The 25,920-nt window shown below is 33.7% G+C and overlaps 12 non-coding genes across 12 annotated transcripts; 3 read left to right on the forward strand and 9 right to left on the reverse strand.

Annotated features, from left to right (window-relative positions):
• On the forward strand, positions 1-72 carry TRNAQ-UUG (transfer RNA glutamine (anticodon UUG)). Its single transcript has one exon. It is a non-coding gene; the product is annotated as a tRNA-Gln (tRNA).
• An 826-nt stretch (positions 73-898) lies between these two features.
• TRNAQ-CUG (transfer RNA glutamine (anticodon CUG)) lies at positions 899-970 on the reverse strand. The gene has a single exon. It is a non-coding gene; the product is annotated as a tRNA-Gln (tRNA).
• A 2,445-nt stretch (positions 971-3,415) lies between these two features.
• On the reverse strand, positions 3,416-3,487 carry TRNAQ-CUG (transfer RNA glutamine (anticodon CUG)). Its single transcript has one exon. It is a non-coding gene; the product is annotated as a tRNA-Gln (tRNA).
• Positions 3,488-7,551: 4,064 nt separating this feature from the next.
• Positions 7,552-7,623, forward strand: TRNAQ-UUG (transfer RNA glutamine (anticodon UUG)). The gene has a single exon. It is a non-coding gene; the product is annotated as a tRNA-Gln (tRNA).
• Positions 7,624-8,449: 826 nt separating this feature from the next.
• TRNAQ-CUG (transfer RNA glutamine (anticodon CUG)) lies at positions 8,450-8,521 on the reverse strand. Its single transcript has one exon. It is a non-coding gene; the product is annotated as a tRNA-Gln (tRNA).
• Positions 8,522-10,966: 2,445 nt separating this feature from the next.
• Positions 10,967-11,038, reverse strand: TRNAQ-CUG (transfer RNA glutamine (anticodon CUG)). Its single transcript has one exon. It is a non-coding gene; the product is annotated as a tRNA-Gln (tRNA).
• Positions 11,039-13,483: 2,445 nt separating this feature from the next.
• TRNAQ-CUG (transfer RNA glutamine (anticodon CUG)) lies at positions 13,484-13,555 on the reverse strand. The gene has a single exon. It is a non-coding gene; the product is annotated as a tRNA-Gln (tRNA).
• Positions 13,556-16,000: 2,445 nt separating this feature from the next.
• Positions 16,001-16,072, reverse strand: TRNAQ-CUG (transfer RNA glutamine (anticodon CUG)). Its single transcript has one exon. It is a non-coding gene; the product is annotated as a tRNA-Gln (tRNA).
• Positions 16,073-18,517: 2,445 nt separating this feature from the next.
• On the reverse strand, positions 18,518-18,589 carry TRNAQ-CUG (transfer RNA glutamine (anticodon CUG)). Its single transcript has one exon. It is a non-coding gene; the product is annotated as a tRNA-Gln (tRNA).
• A 2,446-nt stretch (positions 18,590-21,035) lies between these two features.
• Positions 21,036-21,107, reverse strand: TRNAQ-CUG (transfer RNA glutamine (anticodon CUG)). Its single transcript has one exon. It is a non-coding gene; the product is annotated as a tRNA-Gln (tRNA).
• A 1,547-nt stretch (positions 21,108-22,654) lies between these two features.
• TRNAQ-UUG (transfer RNA glutamine (anticodon UUG)) lies at positions 22,655-22,726 on the forward strand. The gene has a single exon. It is a non-coding gene; the product is annotated as a tRNA-Gln (tRNA).
• An 826-nt stretch (positions 22,727-23,552) lies between these two features.
• TRNAQ-CUG (transfer RNA glutamine (anticodon CUG)) lies at positions 23,553-23,624 on the reverse strand. Its single transcript has one exon. It is a non-coding gene; the product is annotated as a tRNA-Gln (tRNA).
• Between the last annotated feature and the right edge of the window lie 2,296 nt (positions 23,625-25,920).

A 25,920-nucleotide genomic window follows, 5' to 3' on the forward strand; every position in this document is an offset into this window, starting at 1 on the left:
GGTTCCATGGTGTAATGGTTAGCACTTTGGACTTTGAATCCAAGGATCCGAGTTCAAATCTCGGTGGGACCACTTTCATGACTTATGACCAAATCTTTTTCTGTCAAGTGTATTCATAAATATCATAAATCTAACACGGGTAGAGTGAAACATTAATTTATTGATTGTATTTTAAAAGTCTATTTGATGTGAGCAAATTATAGAACTTTTAGAAAACATGGAAATTAAATGGCTCAAAATAATGAGACATTTTGTGAGCTGACTCCGTTTTCTCAAACTCATCACAAGGGGCTGATGCAAGATATTACTTGTTTAAATCTTACTGTTATTGATAAGGGGAACAAGGAACTTTTTTAATTGGAAAGCCTTCATTAAAAGAAAACTTTAGGAATCAAATTGTGTATTTTGGGGGCAGAAGAGATGAACTTTTAAATAACAATCTTGAAATTCAGACACACAGATATTTACACTCTGTTTTTCTAAAGTAAATCCATAACCATGAAGTAGAATCTTTCGAAAGACATGTCAGATGTATTAATCTGAATTCCTCTTTCAAAGAAATGCACAATTAAATGCACTGTGTAAGTCAAGAATGTTGTCAGATAAGAAATCAGCAAAATTAACTATCTTATTACTGATCATACAGATGAGAAAGAAAAGGAACCTCTTGCTCAAATTGTGGATGGGAAAGAACAGTTTTTAGTTTTCAGCTTCTGTACTTATGTTTATGATTAATTCATTTCTTTATATTGTATTATCGCTATCTAGATGGATATAGCCATGTATACATAGATACATACTTATACGTTGATAAGTTTCAGCATAAAGCTTTGACGTTATGTTTTTCCAAGTCCAAATTCTAAGAAATTAGTGAAATATTAAATCTCATAATTCAAGCAGGTCCCACCGAGATTTGAACTCGGATCGCTGGATTCAGAGTCCAGAGTGCTAACCATTACACCATGGAACCCCGCCATACACGAGGGCTTTTTCCATTGAGACAAAAGAGAGCGCATCAGTGCGGGGGCTTTTCTTACATTGATGAAAAGATATCTCAGTTGAATGCTCATAGTGTAAAGAGCGATAATGTGATTTGATTCTTTTCAGCTACATTCTCCATAACAGTGTTAAATGTGCAAACGTTTATCAGGACATGCAATTTACAAAATAATGATAATCTTTGACTGAAGAATATTAAAACATTCTACATTTCCAAACTACTACATCCATTTCTCTGTCTCTCACATGGGTGGCTCCAAAGAGCAATGGTTGGCACTTTGGACTTTGCATGCAAAGGTACCAGTCCAATTCTTTGAGGTACTTCTTTACTACTCTTGACCTTTTCCATTTCTGTCATCTTTGTTTATTGATAGCTCTAATCCAACACCAGTAGGTTGAAAGAGACAAATATTGACTCCTTTCAAAATGTCCAACAGCTTGAACAAGTTACAGAAATACGAACTTTATAATACTTTTACATCACATTCCTAGACAAAATAGTGTGACATTACAAAATCCTATCCTGTTTTTCTCAAATGCATTTCAGAGGGCTGATTCCCAGCATTCCTTTTTGAAGATTTCCACACTATTGATAAGGCGAATATAGCACATTTTGAAAGAGATGTTTTCTTAAATCAAACCTAGAGAACCACAATGACGGTATCAATCAGATAGTAGAAATGTTTTTTGTATATTAGTATGGAAGTTGTGAAATAAAACATTTCTCATGCTGATTTTCAACAGTCGATCTGCAATCATGAAATATAAGCTTTTGCTTGGAGGCCTCAAAGGTACTGATCTAATTTTCTTTTTTAAAATTATTCACAGATCGTATGATATGCTTTGTACAAATCAACTATGTTGTTAGATCAAAATTGATTAAAAAGTGACTATCTCAATTTCAGGACATATAGAAGAGGAAGGAGAAGGCGCTCATGTTTCAAATGCGGAGAGGCAACAACTGTTCATTATTTTCACCTCTATTAATTATATGTATTTTCATAATGTATATATTTATATTTTCCGATAAATATACATAGACATATAGCGATATATAGGGAGATACATACATATAAGTTGATACGTACAAGTTTATAAGTAAATGAGATGTTTTTCCAATTAATACTTCTAAGAACTGAATGGAAACAAAATCGTAAAGTTTAGATAAGTCCCACTGAGCTTTGTACTTAGATCCCTGTTTTCAGAGTCCAGATTGACAAGCATAACACCATCAACCCACCTGTACCAGGTTGAGCTTTCCGTTTTGACAGAAGAGATTGCATTCACAGGGAAATCTTAATTTTTATTGCAAAATCTTATCTCACATAAAAAGTACTGTTCAACAGAGTCATAGCGTTACTTGAGTCCTTTGTGCAACATACTTCCCTAACATAGTTCAATGGGCAAAAGTTGAACAGAATAGAAAAGTAATACTATTCTGTTTGTCTTTGACTGTAGAAAATAAAAAATGTGAAATGTCCACATTGCTGCAGCAATTTGCTCCCCTGTCACATGGGAGGATCCATGGTGTAATGGTTAGCACTTTGGACTTTGAATCCAAGGATCCGAGTTCAAATCTCGGTGGGACCACTTTCATGACTTATGACCAAATCTTTTTCTGTCAAGTGTATTCATAAATATCATAAATCTAACACGGGTAGAGTGAAACATTAATTTATTGATTGTATTTTAAAAGTCTATTTGATGTGAGCAAATTATAGAACTTTTAGAAAACATGGAAATTAAATGGCTCAAAATAATGAGACATTTTGTGAGCTGACTCCGTTTTCTCAAACTCATCACAAGGGGCTGATGCAAGATATTACTTGTTTAAATCTTACTGTTATTGATAAGGGGAACAAGGAACTTTTTTAATTGGAAAGCCTTCATTAAAAGAAAACTTTAGGAATCAAATTGTGTATTTTGGGGGCAGAAGAGATGAACTTTTAAATAACAATCTTGAAATTCAGACACACAGATATTTACACTCTGTTTTTCTAAAGTAAATCCATAACCATGAAGTAGAATCTTTCGAAAGACATGTCAGATGTATTAATCTGAATTCCTCTTTCAAAGAAATGCACAATTAAATGCACTGTGTAAGTCAAGAATGTTGTCAGATAAGAAATCAGCAAAATTAACTATCTTATTACTGATCATACAGATGAGAAAGAAAAGGAACCTCTTGCTCAAATTGTGGATGGGAAAGAACAGTTTTTAGTTTTCAGCTTCTGTACTTATGTTTATGATTAATTCATTTCTTTATATTGTATTATCGCTATCTAGATGGATATAGCCATGTATACATAGATACATACTTATACGTTGATAAGTTTCAGCATAAAGCTTTGACGTTATGTTTTTCCAAGTCCAAATTCTAAGAAATTAGTGAAATATTAAATCTCATAATTCAAGCAGGTCCCACCGAGATTTGAACTCGGATCGCTGGATTCAGAGTCCAGAGTGCTAACCATTACACCATGGAACCCCGCCATACACGAGGGCTTTTTCCATTGAGACAAAAGAGAGCGCATCAGTGCGGGGGCTTTTCTTACATTGATGAAAAGATATCTCAGTTGAATGCTCATAGTGTAAAGAGCGATAATGTGATTTGATTCTTTTCAGCTACATTCTCCATAACAGTGTTAAATGTGCAAACGTTTATCAGGACATGCAATTTACAAAATAATGATAATCTTTGACTGAAGAATATTAAAACATTCTACATTTCCAAACTACTACATCCATTTCTCTGTCTCTCACATGGGTGGCTCCAAAGAGCAATGGTTGGCACTTTGGACTTTGCATGCAAAGGTACCAGTCCAATTCTTTGAGGTACTTCTTTACTACTCTTGACCTTTTCCATTTCTGTCATCTTTGTTTATTGATAGCTCTAATCCAACACCAGTAGGTTGAAAGAGACAAATATTGACTCCTTTCAAAATGTCCAACAGCTTGAACAAGTTACAGAAATACGAACTTTATAATACTTTTACATCACATTCCTAGACAAAATAGTGTGACATTACAAAATCCTATCCTGTTTTTCTCAAATGCATTTCAGAGGGCTGATTCCCAGCATTCCTTTTTGAAGATTTCCACACTATTGATAAGGCGAATATAGCACATTTTGAAAGAGATGTTTTCTTAAATCAAACCTAGAGAACCACAATGACGGTATCAATCAGATAGTAGAAATGTTTTTTGTATATTAGTATGGAAGTTGTGAAATAAAACATTTCTCATGCTGATTTTCAACAGTCGATCTGCAATCATGAAATATAAGCTTTTGCTTGGAGGCCTCAAAGGTACTGATCTAATTTTCTTTTTTAAAATTATTCACAGATCGTATGATATGCTTTGTACAAATCAACTATGTTGTTAGATCAAAATTGATTAAAAAGTGACTATCTCAATTTCAGGACATATAGAAGAGGAAGGAGAAGGCGCTCATGTTTCAAATGCGGAGAGGCAACAACTGTTCATTATTTTCACCTCTATTAATTATATGTATTTTCATAATGTATATATTTATATTTTCCGATAAATATACATAGACATATTGCGATATATAGGGAGATACATACATATAAGTTGATACGTACAAGTTTATAAGTAAATGAGATGTTTTTCCAATTAATACTTCTAAGAACTGAATGGAAACAAAATCGTAAAGTTTAGATAAGTCCCACTGAGCTTTGTACTTAGATCCCTGTTTTCAGAGTCCAGATTGACAAGCATAACACCATCAACCCACCTGTACCAGGTTGAGCTTTCCGTTTTGACAGAAGAGATTGCATTCACAGGGAAATCTTAATTTTTATTGCAAAATCTTATCTCACATAAAAAGTACTGTTCAACAGAGTCATAGCGTTACTTGAGTCCTTTGTGCAACATACTTCCCTAACATAGTTCAATGGGCAAAAGTTGAACAGAATAGAAAAGTAATACAATTCTGTTTGTCTTTGACTGTAGAAAATAAAAAATGTGAAATGTCCACATTGCTGCAGCAATTTGCTCCCCTGTCACATGGGAGGATCCATGGTGTAATGGTTAGCACTTTGGACTTTGAATCCAAGGATCCGAGTTCAAATCTCGGTGGGACCACTTTCATGACTTATGACCAAATCTTTTTCTGTCAAGTGTATTCATAAATATCATAAATCTAACACGGGTAGAGTGAAACATTAATTTATTGATTGTATTTTAAAAGTCTATTTGATGTGAGCAAATTATAGAACTTTTAGAAAACATGGAAATTAAATGGCTCAAAATAATGAGACATTTTGTGAGCTGACTCCGTTTTCTCAAACTCATCACAAGGGGCTGATGCAAGATATTACTTGTTTAAATCTTACTGTTATTGATAAGGGGAACAAGGAACTTTTTTAATTGGAAAGCCTTCATTAAAAGAAAACTTTAGGAATCAAATTGTGTATTTTGGGGGCAGAAGAGATGAACTTTTAAATAACAATCTTGAAATTCAGACACACAGATATTTACACTCTGTTTTTCTAAAGTAAATCCATAACCATGAAGTAGAATCTTTCGAAAGACATGTCAGATGTATTAATCTGAATTCCTCTTTCAAAGAAATGCACAATTAAATGCACTGTGTAAGTCAAGAATGTTGTCAGATAAGAAATCAGCAAAATTAACTATCTTATTACTGATCATACAGATGAGAAAGAAAAGGAACCTCTTGCTCAAATTGTGGATGGGAAAGAACAGTTTTTAGTTTTCAGCTTCTGTACTTATGTTTATGATTAATTCATTTCTTTATATTGTATTATCGCTATCTAGATGGATATAGCCATGTATACATAGATACATACTTATACGTTGATAAGTTTCAGCATAAAGCTTTGACGTTATGTTTTTCCAAGTCCAAATTCTAAGAAATTAGTGAAATATTAAATCTCATAATTCAAGCAGGTCCCACCGCGATTTGAACTCGGATCGCTGGATTCAGAGTCCAGAGTGCTAACCATTACACCATGGATCCCCGCCATACACGAGGGCTTTTTCCATTGAGACAAAAGAGAGCGCATCAGTGCGGGGGCTTTTCTTACATTGATGAAAAGATATCTCAGTTGAATGCTCATAGTGTAAAGAGCGATAATGTGATTTGATTCTTTTCAGCTACATTCTCCATAACAGTGTTAAATGTGCAAACGTTTATCAGGACATGCAATTTACAAAATAATGATAATCTTTGACTGAAGAATATTAAAACATTCTACATTTCCAAACTACTACATCCATTTCTCTGTCTCTCACATGGGTGGCTCCAAAGAGCAATGGTTGGCACTTTGGACTTTGCATGCAAAGGTACCAGTCCAATTCTTTGAGGTACTTCTTTACTACTCTTGACCTTTTCCATTTCTGTCATCTTTGTTTATTGATAGCTCTAATCCAACACCAGTAGGTTGAAAGAGACAAATATTGACTCCTTTCAAAATGTCCAACAGCTTGAACAAGTTACAGAAATACGAACTTTATAATACTTTTACATCACATTCCTAGACAAAATAGTGTGACATTACAAAATCCTATCCTGTTTTTCTCAAATGCATTTCAGAGGGCTGATTCCCAGCATTCCTTTTTGAAGATTTCCACACTATTGATAAGGCGAATATAGCACATTTTGAAAGAGATGTTTTCTTAAATCAAACCTAGAGAACCACAATGACGGTATCAATCAGATAGTAGAAATGTTTTTTGTATATTAGTATGGAAGTTGTGAAATAAAACATTTCTCATGCTGATTTTCAACAGTCGATCTGCAATCATGAAATATAAGCTTTTGCTTGGAGGCCTCAAAGGTACTGATCTAATTTTCTTTTTTAAAATTATTCACAGATCGTATGATATGCTTTGTACAAATCAACTATGTTGTTAGATCAAAATTGATTAAAAAGTGACTATCTCAATTTCAGGACATATAGAAGAGGAAGGAGAAGGCGCTCATGTTTCAAATGCGGAGAGGCAACAACTGTTCATTATTTTCACCTCTATTAATTATATGTATTTTCATAATGTATATATTTATATTTTCCGATAAATATACATAGACATATAGCGATATATAGGGAGATACATACATATAAGTTGATACGTACAAGTTTATAAGTAAATGAGATGTTTTTCCAATTAATACTTCTAAGAACTGAATGGAAACAAAATCGTAAAGTTTAGATAAGTCCCACTGAGCTTTGTACTTAGATCCCTGTTTTCAGAGTCCAGATTGACAAGCATAACACCATCAACCCACCTGTACCAGGTTGAGCTTTCCGTTTTGACAGAAGAGATTGCATTCACAGGGAAATCTTAATTTTTATTGCAAAATCTTATCTCACATAAAAAGTACTGTTCAACAGAGTCATAGCGTTACTTGAGTCCTTTGTGCAACATACTTCCCTAACATAGTTCAATGGGCAAAAGTTGAACAGAATAGAAAAGTAATACAATTCTGTTTGTCTTTGACTGTAGAAAATAAAAAATGTGAAATGTCCACATTGCTGCAGCAATTTGCTCCCCTGTCACATGGGAGGTTCCATGGTGTAATGGTTAGCACTTTGGACTTTGAATCCAAGGATCCGAGTTCAAATCTCGGTGGGACCACTTTCATGACTTATGACCAAATCTTTTTCTGTCAAGTGTATTCATAAATATCATAAATCTAACACGGGTAGAGTGAAACATTAATTTATTGATTGTATTTTAAAAGTCTATTTGATGTGAGCAAATTATAGAACTTTTAGAAAACATGGAAATTAAATGGCTCAAAATAATGAGACATTTTGTGAGCTGACTCCGTTTTCTCAAACTCATCACAAGGGGCTGATGCAAGATATTACTTGTTTAAATCTTACTGTTATTGATAAGGGGAACAAGGAACTTTTTTAATTGGAAAGCCTTCATTAAAAGAAAACTTTAGGAATCAAATTGTGTATTTTGGGGGCAGAAGAGATGAACTTTTAAATAACAATCTTGAAATTCAGACACACAGATATTTACACTCTGTTTTTCTAAAGTAAATCCATAACCATGAAGTAGAATCTTTCGAAAGACATGTCAGATGTATTAATCTGAATTCCTCTTTCAAAGAAATGCACAATTAAATGCACTGTGTAAGTCAAGAATGTTGTCAGATAAGAAATCAGCAAAATTAACTATCTTATTACTGATCATACAGATGAGAAAGAAAAGGAACCTCTTGCTCAAATTGTGGATGGGAAAGAACAGTTTTTAGTTTTCAGCTTCTGTACTTATGTTTATGATTAATTCATTTCTTTATATTGTATTATCGCTATCTAGATGGATATAGCCATGTATACATAGATACATACTTATACGTTGATAAGTTTCAGCATAAAGCTTTGACGTTATGTTTTTCCAAGTCCAAATTCTAAGAAATTAGTGAAATATTAAATCTCATAATTCAAGCAGGTCCCACCGAGATTTGAACTCGGATCGCTGGATTCAGAGTCCAGAGTGCTAACCATTACACCATGGAACCCCGCCATACACGAGGGCTTTTTCCATTGAGACAAAAGAGAGCGCATCAGTGCGGGGGCTTTTCTTACATTGATGAAAAGATATCTCAGTTGAATGCTCATAGTGTAAAGAGCGATAATGTGATTTGATTCTTTTCAGCTACATTCTCCATAACAGTGTTAAATGTGCAAACGTTTATCAGGACATGCAATTTACAAAATAATGATAATCTTTGACTGAAGAATATTAAAACATTCTACATTTCCAAACTACTACATCCATTTCTCTGTCTCTCACATGGGTGGCTCCAAAGAGCAATGGTTGGCACTTTGGACTTTGCATGCAAAGGTACCAGTCCAATTCTTTGAGGTACTTCTTTACTACTCTTGACCTTTTCCATTTCTGTCATCTTTGTTTATTGATAGCTCTAATCCAACACCAGTAGGTTGAAAGAGACAAATATTGACTCCTTTCAAAATGTCCAACAGCTTGAACAAGTTACAGAAATACGAACTTTATAATACTTTTACATCACATTCCTAGACAAAATAGTGTGACATTACAAAATCCTATCCTGTTTTTCTCAAATGCATTTCAGAGGGCTGATTCCCAGCATTCCTTTTTGAAGATTTCCACACTATTGATAAGGCGAATATAGCACATTTTGAAAGAGATGTTTTCTTAAATCAAACCTAGAGAACCACAATGACGGTATCAATCAGATAGTAGAAATGTTTTTTGTATATTAGTATGGAAGTTGTGAAATAAAACATTTCTCATGCTGATTTTCAACAGTCGATCTGCAATCATGAAATATAAGCTTTTGCTTGGAGGCCTCAAAGGTACTGATCTAATTTTCTTTTTTAAAATTATTCACAGATCGTATGATATGCTTTGTACAAATCAACTATGTTGTTAGATCAAAATTGATTAAAAAGTGACTATCTCAATTTCAGGACATATAGAAGAGGAAGGAGAAGGCGCTCATGTTTCAAATGCGGAGAGGCAACAACTGTTCATTATTTTCACCTCTATTAATTATATGTATTTTCATAATGTATATATTTATATTTTCCGATAAATATACATAGACATATAGCGATATATAGGGAGATACATACATATAAGTTGATACGTACAAGTTTATAAGTAAATGAGATGTTTTTCCAATTAATACTTCTAAGAACTGAATGGAAACAAAATCGTAAAGTTTAGATAAGTCCCACTGAGCTTTGTACTTAGATCCCTGTTTTCAGAGTCCAGATTGACAAGCATAACACCATCAACCCACCTGTACCAGGTTGAGCTTTCCGTTTTGACAGAAGAGATTGCATTCACAGGGAAATCTTAATTTTTATTGCAAAATCTTATCTCACATAAAAAGTACTGTTCAACAGAGTCATAGCGTTACTTGAGTCCTTTGTGCAACATACTTCCCTAACATAGTTCAATGGGCAAAAGTTGAACAGAATAGAAAAGTAATACAATTCTGTTTGTCTTTGACTGTAGAAAATAAAAAATGTGAAATGTCCACATTGCTGCAGCAATTTGCTCCCCTGTCACATGGGAGGATCCATGGTGTAATGGTTAGCACTTTGGACTTTGAATCCAAGGATCCGAGTTCAAATCTCGGTGGGACCACTTTCATGACTTATGACCAAATCTTTTTCTGTCAAGTGTATTCATAAATATCATAAATCTAACACGGGTAGAGTGAAACATTAATTTATTGATTGTATTTTAAAAGTCTATTTGATGTGAGCAAATTATAGAACTTTTAGAAAACATGGAAATTAAATGGCTCAAAATAATGAGACATTTTGTGAGCTGACTCCGTTTTCTCAAACTCATCACAAGGGGCTGATGCAAGATATTACTTGTTTAAATCTTACTGTTATTGATAAGGGGAACAAGGAACTTTTTTAATTGGAAAGCCTTCATTAAAAGAAAACTTTAGGAATCAAATTGTGTATTTTGGGGGCAGAAGAGATGAACTTTTAAATAACAATCTTGAAATTCAGACACACAGATATTTACACTCTGTTTTTCTAAAGTAAATCCATAACCATGAAGTAGAATCTTTCGAAAGACATGTCAGATGTATTAATCTGAATTCCTCTTTCAAAGAAATGCACAATTAAATGCACTGTGTAAGTCAAGAATGTTGTCAGATAAGAAATCAGCAAAATTAACTATCTTATTACTGATCATACAGATGAGAAAGAAAAGGAACCTCTTGCTCAAATTGTGGATGGGAAAGAACAGTTTTTAGTTTTCAGCTTCTGTACTTATGTTTATGATTAATTCATTTCTTTATATTGTATTATCGCTATCTAGATGGATATAGCCATGTATACATAGATACATACTTATACGTTGATAAGTTTCAGCATAAAGCTTTGACGTTATGTTTTTCCAAGTCCAAATTCTAAGAAATTAGTGAAATATTAAATCTCATAATTCAAGCAGGTCCCACCGAGATTTGAACTCGGATCGCTGGATTCAGAGTCCAGAGTGCTAACCATTACACCATGGAACCCCGCCATACACGAGGGCTTTTTCCATTGAGACAAAAGAGAGCGCATCAGTGCGGGGGCTTTTCTTACATTGATGAAAAGATATCTCAGTTGAATGCTCATAGTGTAAAGAGCGATAATGTGATTTGATTCTTTTCAGCTACATTCTCCATAACAGTGTTAAATGTGCAAACGTTTATCAGGACATGCAATTTACAAAATAATGATAATCTTTGACTGAAGAATATTAAAACATTCTACATTTCCAAACTACTACATCCATTTCTCTGTCTCTCACATGGGTGGCTCCAAAGAGCAATGGTTGGCACTTTGGACTTTGCATGCAAAGGTACCAGTCCAATTCTTTGAGGTACTTCTTTACTACTCTTGACCTTTTCCATTTCTGTCATCTTTGTTTATTGATAGCTCTAATCCAACACCAGTAGGTTGAAAGAGACAAATATTGACTCCTTTCAAAATGTCCAACAGCTTGAACAAGTTACAGAAATACGAACTTTATAATACTTTTACATCACATTCCTAGACAAAATAGTGTGACATTACAAAATCCTATCCTGTTTTTCTCAAATGCATTTCAGAGGGCTGATTCCCAGCATTCCTTTTTGAAGATTTCCACACTATTGATAAGGCGAATATAGCACATTTTGAAAGAGATGTTTTCTTAAATCAAACCTAGAGAACCACAATGACGGTATCAATCAGATAGTAGAAATGTTTTTTGTATATTAGTATGGAAGTTGTGAAATAAAACATTTCTCATGCTGATTTTCAACAGTCGATCTGCAATCATGAAATATAAGCTTTTGCTTGGAGGCCTCAAAGGTACTGATCTAATTTTCTTTTTTAAAATTATTCACAGATCGTATGATATGCTTTGTACAAATCAACTATGTTGTTAGATCAAAATTGATTAAAAAGTGACTATCTCAATTTCAGGACATATAGAAGAGGAAGGAGAAGGCGCTCATGTTTCAAATGCGGAGAGGCAACAACTGTTCATTATTTTCACCTCTATTAATTATATGTATTTTCATAATGTATATATTTATATTTTCCGATAAATATACATAGACATATAGCGATATATAGGGAGATACATACATATAAGTTGATACGTACAAGTTTATAAGTAAATGAGATGTTTTTCCAATTAATACTTCTAAGAACTGAATGGAAACAAAATCGTAAAGTTTAGATAAGTCCCACTGAGCTTTGTACTTAGATCCCTGTTTTCAGAGTCCAGATTGACAAGCATAACACCATCAACCCACCTGTACCAGGTTGAGCTTTCCGTTTTGACAGAAGAGATTGCATTCACAGGGAAATCTTAATTTTTATTGCAAAATCTTATCTCACATAAAAAGTACTGTTCAACAGAGTCATAGCGTTACTTGAGTCCTTTGTGCAACATACTTCCCTAACATAGTTCAATGGGCAAAAGTTGAACAGAATAGAAAAGTAATACAATTCTGTTTGTCTTTGACTGTAGAAAATAAAAAATGTGAAATGTCCACATTGCTGCAGCAATTTGCTCCCCTGTCACATGGGAGGATCCATGGTGTAATGGTTAGCACTTTGGACTTTGAATCCAAGGATCCGAGTTCAAATCTCGGTGGGACCACTTTCATGACTTATGACCAAATCTTTTTCTGTCAAGTGTATTCATAAATATCATAAATCTAACACGGGTAGAGTGAAACATTAATTTATTGATTGTATTTTAAAAGTCTATTTGATGTGAGCAAATTATAGAACTTTTAGAAAACATGGAAATTAAATGGCTCAAAATAATGAGACATTTTGTGAGCTGACTCCGTTTTCTCAAACTCATCACAAGGGGCTGATGCAAGATATTACTTGTTTAAATCTTACTGTTATTGATAAGGGGAACAAGGAACTTTTTTAATTGGAAAGCCTTCATTAAAAGAAAACTTTAGGAATCAAATTGTGTATTTTGGGGGCAGAAGAGATGAACTTTTAAATAACAATCTTGAAATTCAGACACACAGATATTTACACTCTGTTTTTCTAAAGTAAATCCATAACCATGAAGTAGAATCTTTCGAAAGACATGTCAGATGTATTAATCTGAATTCCTCTTTCAAAGAAATGCACAATTAAATGCACTGTGTAAGTCAAGAATGTTGTCAGATAAGAAATCAGCAAAATTAACTATCTTATTACTGATCATACAGATGAGAAAGAAAAGGAACCTCTTGCTCAAATTGTGGATGGGAAAGAACAGTTTTTAGTTTTCAGCTTCTGTACTTATGTTTATGATTAATTCATTTCTTTATATTGTATTATCGCTATCTAGATGGATATAGCCATGTATACATAGATACATACTTATACGTTGATAAGTTTCAGCATAAAGCTTTGACGTTATGTTTTTCCAAGTCCAAATTCTAAGAAATTAGTGAAATATTAAATCTCATAATTCAAGCAGGTCCCACCGAGATTTGAACTCGGATCGCTGGATTCAGAGTCCAGAGTGCTAACCATTACACCATGGAACCCCGCCATACACGAGGGCTTTTTCCATTGAGACAAAAGAGAGCGCATCAGTGCGGGGGCTTTTCTTACATTGATGAAAAGATATCTCAGTTGAATGCTCATAGTGTAAAGAGCGATAATGTGATTTGATTCTTTTCAGCTACATTCTCCATAACAGTGTTAAATGTGCAAACGTTTATCAGGACATGCAATTTACAAAATAATGATAATCTTTGACTGAAGAATATTAAAACATTCTACATTTCCAAACTACTACATCCATTTCTCTGTCTCTCACATGGGTGGCTCCAAAGAGCAATGGTTGGCACTTTGGACTTTGCATGCAAAGGTACCAGTCCAATTCTTTGAGGTACTTCTTTACTACTCTTGACCTTTTCCATTTCTGTCATCTTTGTTTATTGATAGCTCTAATCCAACACCAGTAGGTTGAAAGAGACAAATATTGACTCCTTTCAAAATGTCCAACAGCTTGAACAAGTTACAGAAATACGAACTTTATAATACTTTTACATCACATTCCTAGACAAAATAGTGTGACATTACAAAATCCTATCCTGTTTTTCTCAAATGCATTTCAGAGGGCTGATTCCCAGCATTCCTTTTTGAAGATTTCCACACTATTGATAAGGCGAATATAGCACATTTTGAAAGAGATGTTTTCTTAAATCAAACCTAGAGAACCACAATGACGGTATCAATCAGATAGTAGAAATGTTTTTTGTATATTAGTATGGAAGTTGTGAAATAAAACATTTCTCATGCTGATTTTCAACAGTCGATCTGCAATCATGAAATATAAGCTTTTGCTTGGAGGCCTCAAAGGTACTGATCTAATTTTCTTTTTTAAAATTATTCACAGATCGTATGATATGCTTTGTACAAATCAACTATGTTGTTAGATCAAAATTGATTAAAAAGTGACTATCTCAATTTCAGGACATATAGAAGAGGAAGGAGAAGGCGCTCATGTTTCAAATGCGGAGAGGCAACAACTGTTCATTATTTTCACCTCTATTAATTATATGTATTTTCATAATGTATATATTTATATTTTCCGATAAATATACATAGACATATAGCGATATATAGGGAGATACATACATATAAGTTGATACGTACAAGTTTATAAGTAAATGAGATGTTTTTCCAATTAATACTTCTAAGAACTGAATGGAAACAAAATCGTAAAGTTTAGATAAGTCCCACTGAGCTTTGTACTTAGATCCCTGTTTTCAGAGTCCAGATTGACAAGCATAACACCATCAACCCACCTGTACCAGGTTGAGCTTTCCGTTTTGACAGAAGAGATTGCATTCACAGGGAAATCTTAATTTTTATTGCAAAATCTTATCTCACATAAAAAGTACTGTTCAACAGAGTCATAGCGTTACTTGAGTCCTTTGTGCAACATACTTCCCTAACATAGTTCAATGGGCAAAAGTTGAACAGAATAGAAAAGTAATACAATTCTGTTTGTCTTTGACTGTAGAAAATAAAAAATGTGAAATGTCCACATTGCTGCAGCAATTTGCTCCCCTGTCACATGGGAGGATCCATGGTGTAATGGTTAGCACTTTGGACTTTGAATCCAAGGATCCGAGTTCAAATCTCGGTGGGACCACTTTCATGACTTATGACCAAATCTTTTTCTGTCAAGTGTATTCATAAATATCATAAATCTAACACGGGTAGAGTGAAACATTAATTTATTGATTGTATTTTAAAAGTCTATTTGATGTGAGCAAATTATAGAACTTTTAGAAAACATGGAAATTAAATGGCTCAAAATAATGAGACATTTTGTGAGCTGACTCCGTTTTCTCAAACTCATCACAAGGGGCTGATGCAAGATATTACTTGTTTAAATCTTACTGTTATTGATAAGGGGAACAAGGAACTTTTTTAATTGGAAAGCCTTCATTAAAAGAAAACTTTAGGAATCAAATTGTGTATTTTGGGGGCAGAAGAGATGAACTTTTAAATAACAATCTTGAAATTCAGACACACAGATATTTACACTCTGTTTTTCTAAAGTAAATCCATAACCATGAAGTAGAATCTTTCGAAAGACATGTCAGATGTATTAATCTGAATTCCTCTTTCAAAGAAATGCACAATTAAATGCACTGTGTAAGTCAAGAATGTTGTCAGATAAGAAATCAGCAAAATTAACTATCTTATTACTGATCATACAGATGAGAAAGAAAAGGAACCTCTTGCTCAAATTGTGGATGGGAAAGAACAGTTTTTAGTTTTCAGCTTCTGTACTTATGTTTATGATTAATTCATTTCTTTATATTGTATTATCGCTATCTAGATGGATATAGCCATGTATACATAGATACATACTTATACGTTGATAAGTTTCAGCATAAAGCTTTGACGTTATGTTTTTCCAAGTCCAAATTCTAAGAAATTAGTGAAATATTAAATCTCATAATTCAAGCAGGTCCCACCGAGATTTGAACTCGGATCGCTGGATTCAGAGTCCAGAGTGCTAACCATTACACCATGGAACCCCGCCATACACGAGGGCTTTTTCCATTGAGACAAAAGAGAGCGCATCAGTGCGGGGGCTTTTCTTACATTGATGAAAAGATATCTCAGTTGAATGCTCATAGTGTAAAGAGCGATAATGTGATTTGATTCTTTTCAGCTACATTCTCCATAACAGTGTTAAATGTGCAAACGTTTATCAGGACATGCAATTTACAAAATAATGATAATCTTTGACTGAAGAATATTAAAACATTCTACATTTCCAAACTACTACATCCATTTCTCTGTCTCTCACATGGGTGGCTCCAAAGAGCAATGGTTGGCACTTTGGACTTTGCATGCAAAGGTACCAGTCCAATTCTTTGAGGTACTTCTTTACTACTCTTGACCTTTTCCATTTCTGTCATCTTTGTTTATTGATAGCTCTAATCCAACACCAGTAGGTTGAAAGAGACAAATATTGACTCCTTTCAAAATGTCCAACAGCTTGAACAAGTTACAGAAATACGAACTTTATAATACTTTTACATCACATTCCTAGACAAAATAGTGTGACATTACAAAATCCTATCCTGTTTTTCTCAAATGCATTTCAGAGGGCTGATTCCCAGCATTCCTTTTTGAAGATTTCCACACTATTGATAAGGCGAATATAGCACATTTTGAAAGAGATGTTTTCTTAAATCAAACCTAGAGAACCACAATGACGGTATCAATCAGATAGTAGAAATGTTTTTTGTATATTAGTATGGAAGTTGTGAAATAAAACATTTCTCATGCTGATTTTCAACAGTCGATCTGCAATCATGAAATATAAGCTTTTGCTTGGAGGCCTCAAAGGTACTGATCTAATTTTCTTTTTTAAAATTATTCACAGATCGTATGATATGCTTTGTACAAATCAACTATGTTGTTAGATCAAAATTGATTAAAAAGTGACTATCTCAATTTCAGGACATATAGAAGAGGAAGGAGAAGGCGCTCATGTTTCAAATGCGGAGAGGCAACAACTGTTCATTATTTTCACCTCTATTAATTATATGTATTTTCATAATGTATATATTTATATTTTCCGATAAATATACATAGACATATAGCGATATATAGGGAGATACATACATATAAGTTGATACGTACAAGTTTATAAGTAAATGAGATGTTTTTCCAATTAATACTTCTAAGAACTGAATGGAAACAAAATCGTAAAGTTTAGATAAGTCCCACTGAGCTTTGTACTTAGATCCCTGTTTTCAGAGTCCAGATTGACAAGCATAACACCATCAACCCACCTGTACCAGGTTGAGCTTTCCGTTTTGACAGAAGAGATTGCATTCACAGGGAAATCTTAATTTTTATTGCAAAATCTTATCTCACATAAAAAGTACTGTTCAACAGAGTCATAGCGTTACTTGAGTCCTTTGTGCAACATACTTCCCTAACATAGTTCAATGGGCAAAAGTTGAACAGAATAGAAAAGTAATACAATTCTGTTTGTCTTTGACTGTAGAAAATAAAAAATGTGAAATGTCCACATTGCTGCAGCAATTTGCTCCCCTGTCACATGGGAGGATCCATGGTGTAATGGTTAGCACTTTGGACTTTGAATCCAAGGATCCGAGCTCAAATCTCGGTGGGACCACTTTCATGACTTATGACCAAATCTTTTTCTGTCAAGTGTATTCATAAATATCATAAATCTAACACGGGTAGAGTGAAACATTAATTTATTGATTGTATTTTAAAAGTCTATTTGATGTGAGCAAATTATAGAACTTTTAGAAAACATGGAAATTAAATGGCTCAAAATAATGAGACATTTTGTGAGCTGACTCCGTTTTCTCAAACTCATCACAAGGGGCTGATGCAAGATATTACTTGTTTAAATCTTACTGTTATTGATAAGGGGAACAAGGAACTTTTTTAATTGGAAAGCCTTCATTAAAAGAAAACTTTAGGAATCAAATTGTGTATTTTGGGGGCAGAAGAGATGAACTTTTAAATAACAATCTTGAAATTCAGACACACAGATATTTACACTCTGTTTTTCTAAAGTAAATCCATAACCATGAAGTAGAATCTTTCGAAAGACATGTCAGATGTATTAATCTGAATTCCTCTTTCAAAGAAATGCACAATTAAATGCACTGTGTAAGTCAAGAATGTTGTCAGATAAGAAATCAGCAAAATTAACTATCTTATTACTGATCATACAGATGAGAAAGAAAAGAAACCTCTTGCTCAAATTGTGGATGGGAAAGAACAGTTTTTAGTTTTCAGCTTCTGTACTTATGTTTATGATTAATTCATTTCTTTATATTGTATTATCGCTATCTAGATGGATATAGCCATGTATACATAGATACATACTTATACGTTGATAAGTTTCAGCATAAAGCTTTGACGTTATGTTTTTCCAAGTCCAAATTCTAAGAAATTAGTGAAATATTAAATCTCATAATTCAAGCAGGTCCCACCGAGATTTGAACTCGGATCGCTGGATTCAGAGTCCAGAGTGCTAACCATTACACCATGGAACCCCGCCATACACGAGGGCTTTTTCCATTGAGACAAAAGAGAGCGCATCAGTGCGGGGGCTTTTCTTACATTGATGAAAAGATATCTCAGTTGAATGCTCATAGTGTAAAGAGCGATAATGTGATTTGATTCTTTTCAGCTACATTCTCCATAACAGTGTTAAATGTGCAAACGTTTATCAGGACATGCAATTTACAAAATAATGATAATCTTTGACTGAAGAATATTAAAACATTCTACATTTCCAAACTACTACATCCATTTCTCTGTCTCTCACATGGGTGGCTCCAAAGAGCAATGGTTGGCACTTTGGACTTTGCATGCAAAGGTACCAGTCCAATTCTTTGAGGTACTTCTTTACTACTCTTGACCTTTTCCATTTCTGTCATCTTTGTTTATTGATAGCTCTAATCCAACACCAGTAGGTTGAAAGAGACAAATATTGACTCCTTTCAAAATGTCCAACAGCTTGAACAAGTTACAGAAATACGAACTTTATAATACTTTTACATCACATTCCTAGACAAAATAGTGTGACATTACAAAATCCTATCCTGTTTTTCTCAAATGCATTTCAGAGGGCTGATTCCCAGCATTCCTTTTTGAAGATTTCCACACTATTGATAAGGCGAATATAGCACATTTTGAAAGAGATGTTTTCTTAAATCAAACCTAGAGAACCACAATGACGGTATCAATCAGATAGTAGAAATGTTTTTTGTATATTAGTATGGAAGTTGTGAAATAAAACATTTCTCATGCTGATTTTCAACAGTCGATCTGCAATCATGAAATATAAGCTTTTGCTTGGAGGCCTCAAAGGTACTGATCTAATTTTCTTTTTTAAAATTATTCACAGATCGTATGATATGCTTTGTACAAATCAACTATGTTGTTAGATCAAAATTGATTAAAAAGTGACTATCTCAATTTCAGGACATATAGAAGAGGAAGGAGAAGGCGCTCATGTTTCAAATGCGGAGAGGCAACAACTGTTCATTATTTTCACCTCTATTAATTATATGTATTTTCATAATGTATATATTTATATTTTCCGATAAATATACATAGACATATAGCGATATATAGGGAGATACATACATATAAGTTGATACGTACAAGTTTATAAGTAAATGAGATGTTTTTCCAATTAATACTTCTAAGAACTGAATGGAAACAAAATCGTAAAGTTTAGATAAGTCCCACTGAGCTTTGTACTTAGATCCCTGTTTTCAGAGTCCAGATTGACAAGCATAACACCATCAACCCACCTGTACCAGGTTGAGCTTTCCGTTTTGACAGAAGAGATTGCATTCACAGGGAAATCTTAATTTTTTATTGCAAAATCTTATCTCACATAAAAAGTACTGTTCAACAGAGTCATAGCGTTACTTGAGTCCTTTGTGCAACATACTTCCCTAACATAGTTCAATGGGCAAAAGTTGAACAGAATAGAAAAGTAATACAATTCTGTTTGTCTTTGACTGTAGAAAATAAAAAATGTGAAATGTCCACATTGCTGCAGCAATTTGCTCCCCTGTCACATGGGAGGATCCATGGTGTAATGGTTAGCACTTTGGACTTTGAATCCAAGGATCCGAGTTCAAATCTCGGTGGGACCACTTTCATGACTTATGACCAAATCTTTTTCTGTCAAGTGTATTCATAAATATCATAAATCTAACACGGGTAGAGTGAAACATTAATTTATTGATTGTATTTTAAAAGTCTATTTGATGTGAGCAAATTATAGAACTTTTAGAAAACATGGAAATTAAATGGCTCAAAATAATGAGACATTTTGTGAGCTGACTCCGTTTTCTCAAACTCATCACAAGGGGCTGATGCAAGATATTACTTGTTTAAATCTTACTGTTATTGATAAGGGGAACAAGGAACTTTTTTAATTGGAAAGCCTTCATTAAAAGAAAACTTTAGGAATCAAATTGTGTATTTTGGGGGCAGAAGAGATGAACTTTTAAATAACAATCTTGAAATTCAGACACACAGATATTTACACTCTGTTTTTCTAAAGTAAATCCATAACCATGAAGTAGAATCTTTCGAAAGACATGTCAGATGTATTAATCTGAATTCCTCTTTCAAAGAAATGCACAATTAAATGCACTGTGTAAGTCAAGAATGTTGTCAGATAAGAAATCAGCAAAATTAACTATCTTATTACTGATCATACAGATGAGAAAGAAAAGGAACCTCTTGCTCAAATTGTGGATGGGAAAGAACAGTTTTTAGTTTTCAGCTTCTGTACTTATGTTTATGATTAATTCATTTCTTTATATTGTATTATCGCTATCTAGATGGATATAGCCATGTATACATAGATACATACTTATACGTTGATAAGTTTCAGCATAAAGCTTTGACGTTATGTTTTTCCAAGTCCAAATTCTAAGAAATTAGTGAAATATTAAATCTCATAATTCAAGCAGGTCCCACCGAGATTTGAACTCGGATCGCTGGATTCAGAGTCCAGAGTGCTAACCATTACACCATGGAACCCCGCCATACACGAGGGCTTTTTCCATTGAGACAAAAGAGAGCGCATCAGTGCGGGGGCTTTTCTTACATTGATGAAAAGATATCTCAGTTGAATGCTCATAGTGTAAAGAGCGATAATGTGATTTGATTCTTTTCAGCTACATTCTCCATAACAGTGTTAAATGTGCAAACGTTTATCAGGACATGCAATTTACAAAATAATGATAATCTTTGACTGAAGAATATTAAAACATTCTACATTTCCAAACTACTACATCCATTTCTCTGTCTCTCACATGGGTGGCTCCAAAGAGCAATGGTTGGCACTTTGGACTTTGCATGCAAAGGTACCAGTCCAATTCTTTGAGGTACTTCTTTACTACTCTTGACCTTTTCCATTTCTGTCATCTTTGTTTATTGATAGCTCTAATCCAACACCAGTAGGTTGAAAGAGACAAATATTGACTCCTTTCAAAATGTCCAACAGCTTGAACAAGTTACAGAAATACGAACTTTATAATACTTTTACATCACATTCCTAGACAAAATAGTGTGACATTACAAAATCCTATCCTGTTTTTCTCAAATGCATTTCAGAGGGCTTATTCCCAGCATTCCTTTTTGAAGATTTCCACACTATTGATAAGGCGAATATAGCACATTTTGAAAGAGATGTTTTCTTAAATCAAACCTAGAGAACCACAATGACGGTATCAATCAGATAGTAGAAATGTTTTTTGTATATTAGTATGGAAGTTGTGAAATAAAACATTTCTCATGCTGATTTTCAACAGTCGATCTGCAATCATGAAATATAAGCTTTTGCTTGGAGGCCTCAAAGGTACTGATCTAATTTTCTTTTTTAAAATTATTCACAGATCGTATGATATGCTTTGTACAAATCAACTATGTTGTTAGATCAAAATTGATTAAAAAGTGACTATCTCAATTTCAGGACATATAGAAGAGGAAGGAGAAGGCGCTCATGTTTCAAATGCGGAGAGGCAACAACTGTTCATTATTTTCACCTCTATTAATTATATGTATTTTCATAATGTATATATTTATATTTTCCGATAAATATACATAGACATATAGCGATATATAGGGAGATACATACATATAAGTTGATACGTACAAGTTTATAAGTAAATGAGATGTCTTTCCAATTAATACTTCTAAGAACTGAATGGAAACAAAATCGTAAAGTTTAGATAAGTCCCACTGAGCTTTGTACTTAGATCCCTGTTTTCAGAGTCCAGATTGACAAGCATAACACCATCAACCCACCTGTACCAGGTTGAGCTTTCCGTTTTGACAGAAGAGATTGCATTCACAGGGAAATCTTAATTTTTATTGCAAAATCTTATCTCACATAAAAAGTACTGTTCAACAGAGTCATAGCGTTACTTGAGTCCTTTGTGCAACATACTTCCCTAACATAGTTCAATGGGCAAAAGTTGAACAGAATAGAAAAGTAATACAATTCTGTTTGTCTTTGACTGTAGAAAATAAAAAATGTGAAATGTCCACATTGCTGCAGCAATTTGCTCCCCTGTCACATGGGAGGTTCCATGGTGTAATGGTTAGCACTTTGGACTTTGAATCCAAGGATCCGAGTTCAAATCTCGGTGGGACCACTTTCATGACTTATGACCAAATCTTTTTCTGTCAAGTGTATTCATAAATATCATAAATCTAACACGGGTAGAGTGAAACATTAATTTATTGATTGTATTTTAAAAGTCTATTTGATGTGAGCAAATTATAGAACTTTTAGAAAACATGGAAATTAAATGGCTCAAAATAATGAGACATTTTGTGAGCTGACTCCGTTTTCTCAAACTCATCACAAGGGGCTGATGCAAGATATTACTTGTTTAAATCTTACTGTTATTGATAAGGGGAACAAGGAACTTTTTTAATTGGAAAGCCTTCATTAAAAGAAAACTTTAGGAATCAAATTGTGTATTTTGGGGGCAGAAGAGATGAACTTTTAAATAACAATCTTGAAATTCAGACACACAGATATTTACACTCTGTTTTTCTAAAGTAAATCCATAACCATGAAGTAGAATCTTTCGAAAGACATGTCAGATGTATTAATCTGAATTCCTCTTTCAAAGAAATGCACAATTAAATGCACTGTGTAAGTCAAGAATGTTGTCAGATAAGAAATCAGCAAAATTAATTATCTTATTACTGATCATACAGATGAGAAAGAAAAGGAACCTCTTGCTCAAATTGTGGATGGGAAAGAACAGTTTTTAGTTTTCAGCTTCTGTACTTATGTTTATGATTAATTCATTTCTTTATATTGTATTATCGCTATCTAGATGGATATAGCCATGTATACATAGATACATACTTATACGTTGATAAGTTTCAGCATAAAGCTTTGACGTTATGTTTTTCCAAGTCCAAATTCTAAGAAATTAGTGAAATATTAAATCTCATAATTCAAGCAGGTCCCACCGAGATTTGAACTCGGATCGCTGGATTCAGAGTCCAGAGTGCTAACCATTACACCATGGAACCCCGCCATACACGAGGGCTTTTTCCATTGAGACAAAAGAGAGCGCATCAGTGCGGGGGCTTTTCTTACATTGATGAAAAGATATCTCAGTTGAATGCTCATAGTGTAAAGAGCGATAATGTGATTTGATTCTTTTCAGCTACATTCTCCATAACAGTGTTAAATGTGCAAACGTTTATCAGGACATGCAATTTACAAAATAATGATAATCTTTGACTGAAGAATATTAAAACATTCTACATTTCCAAACTACTACATCCATTTCTCTGTCTCTCACATGGGTGGCTCCAAAGAGCAATGGTTGGCACTTTGGACTTTGCATGCAAAGGTACCAGTCCAATTCTTTGAGGTACTTCTTTACTACTCTTGACCTTTTCCATTTCTGTCATCTTTGTTTATTGATAGCTCTAATCCAACACCAGTAGGTTGAAAGAGACAAATATTGACTCCTTTCAAAATGTCCAACAGCTTGAACAAGTTACAGAAATACGAACTTTATAATACTTTTACATCACATTCCTAGACAAAATAGTGTGACATTACAAAATCCTATCCTGTTTTTCTCAAATGCATTTCAGAGGGCTGATTCCCAGCATTCCTTTTTGAAGATTTCCACACTATTGATAAGGCGAATATAGCACATTTTGAAAGAGATGTTTTCTTAAATCAAACCTAGAGAACCACAATGACGGTATCAATCAGATAGTAGAAATGTTTTTTGTATATTAGTATGGAAGTTGTGAAATAAAACATTTCTCATGCTGATTTTCAACAGTCGATCTGCAATCATGAAATATAAGCTTTTGCTTGGAGGCCTCAAAGGTACTGATCTAATTTTCTTTTTTAAAATTATTCACAGATCGTATGATATGCTTTGTACAAATCAACTATGTTGTTAGATCAAAATTGATTAAAAAGTGACTATCTCAATTTCAGGACATATAGAAGAGGAAGGAGAAGGCGCTCATGTTTCAAATGCGGAGAGGCAACAACTGTTCATTATTTTCACCTCTATTAATTATATGTATTTTCATAATGTATATATTTATATTTTCCGATAAATATACATAGACATATAGCGATATATAGGGAGATACATACATATAAGTTGATACGTACAAGTTTATAAGTAAATGAGATGTTTTTCCAATTAATACTTCTAAGAACTGAATGGAAACAAAATCGTAAAGTTTAGATAAGTCCCACTGAGCTTTGTACTTAGATCCCTGTTTTCAGAGTCCAGATTGACAAGCATAACACCATCAACCCACCTGTACCAGGTTGAGCTTTCCGTTTTGACAGAAGAGATTGCATTCACAGGGAAATCTTAATTTTTATTGCAAAATCTTATCTCACATAAAAAGTACTGTTCAACAGAGTCATAGCGTTACTTGAGTCCTTTGTGCAACATACTTCCCTAACATAGTTCAATGGGCAAAAGTTGAACAGAATAGAAAAGTAATACAATTCTGTTTGTCTTTGACTGTAGAAAATAAAAAATGTGAAATGTCCACATTGCTGCAGCAATTTGCTCCCCTGTCACATGGGAGGATCCATGGTGTAATGGTTAGCACTTTGGACTTTGAATCCAAGGATCCGAGTTCAAATCTCGGTGGGACCACTTTCATGACTTATGACCAAATCTTTTTCTGTCAAGTGTATTCATAAATATCATAAATCTAACACGGGTAGAGTGAAACATTAATTTATTGATTGTATTTTAAAAGTCTATTTGATGTGAGCAAATTATAGAACTTTTAGAAAACATGGAAATTAAATGGCTCAAAATAATGAGACATTTTGTGAGCTGACTCCGTTTTCTCAAACTCATCACAAGGGGCTGATGCAAGATATTACTTGTTTAAATCTTACTGTTATTGATAAGGGGAACAAGGAACTTTTTTAATTGGAAAGCCTTCATTAAAAGAAAACTTTAGGAATCAAATTGTGTATTTTGGGGGCAGAAGAGATGAACTTTTAAATAACAATCTTGAAATTCAGACACACAGATATTTACACTCTGTTTTTCTAAAGTAAATCCATAACCATGAAGTAGAATCTTTCGAAAGACATGTCAGATGTATTAATCTGAATTCCTCTTTCAAAGAAATGCACAATTAAATGCACTGTGTAAGTCAAGAATGTTGTCAGATAAGAAATCAGCAAAATTAACTATCTTATTACTGATCATACAGATGAGAAAGAAAAGGAACCTCTTGCTCAAATTGTGGATGGGAAAGAACAGTTTTTAGTTTTCAGCTTCTGTACTTATGTTTATGATTAATTCAATTCTTTATA

The sequence above is a fragment of the Lissotriton vulgaris genome, unplaced genomic scaffold (genome assembly GCF_964263255.1).
Source record: "Lissotriton vulgaris unplaced genomic scaffold, aLisVul1.2 SCAFFOLD_714, whole genome shotgun sequence".
In the NCBI taxonomy this organism is placed as follows: domain Eukaryota; kingdom Metazoa; phylum Chordata; class Amphibia; order Caudata; family Salamandridae; genus Lissotriton; species Lissotriton vulgaris.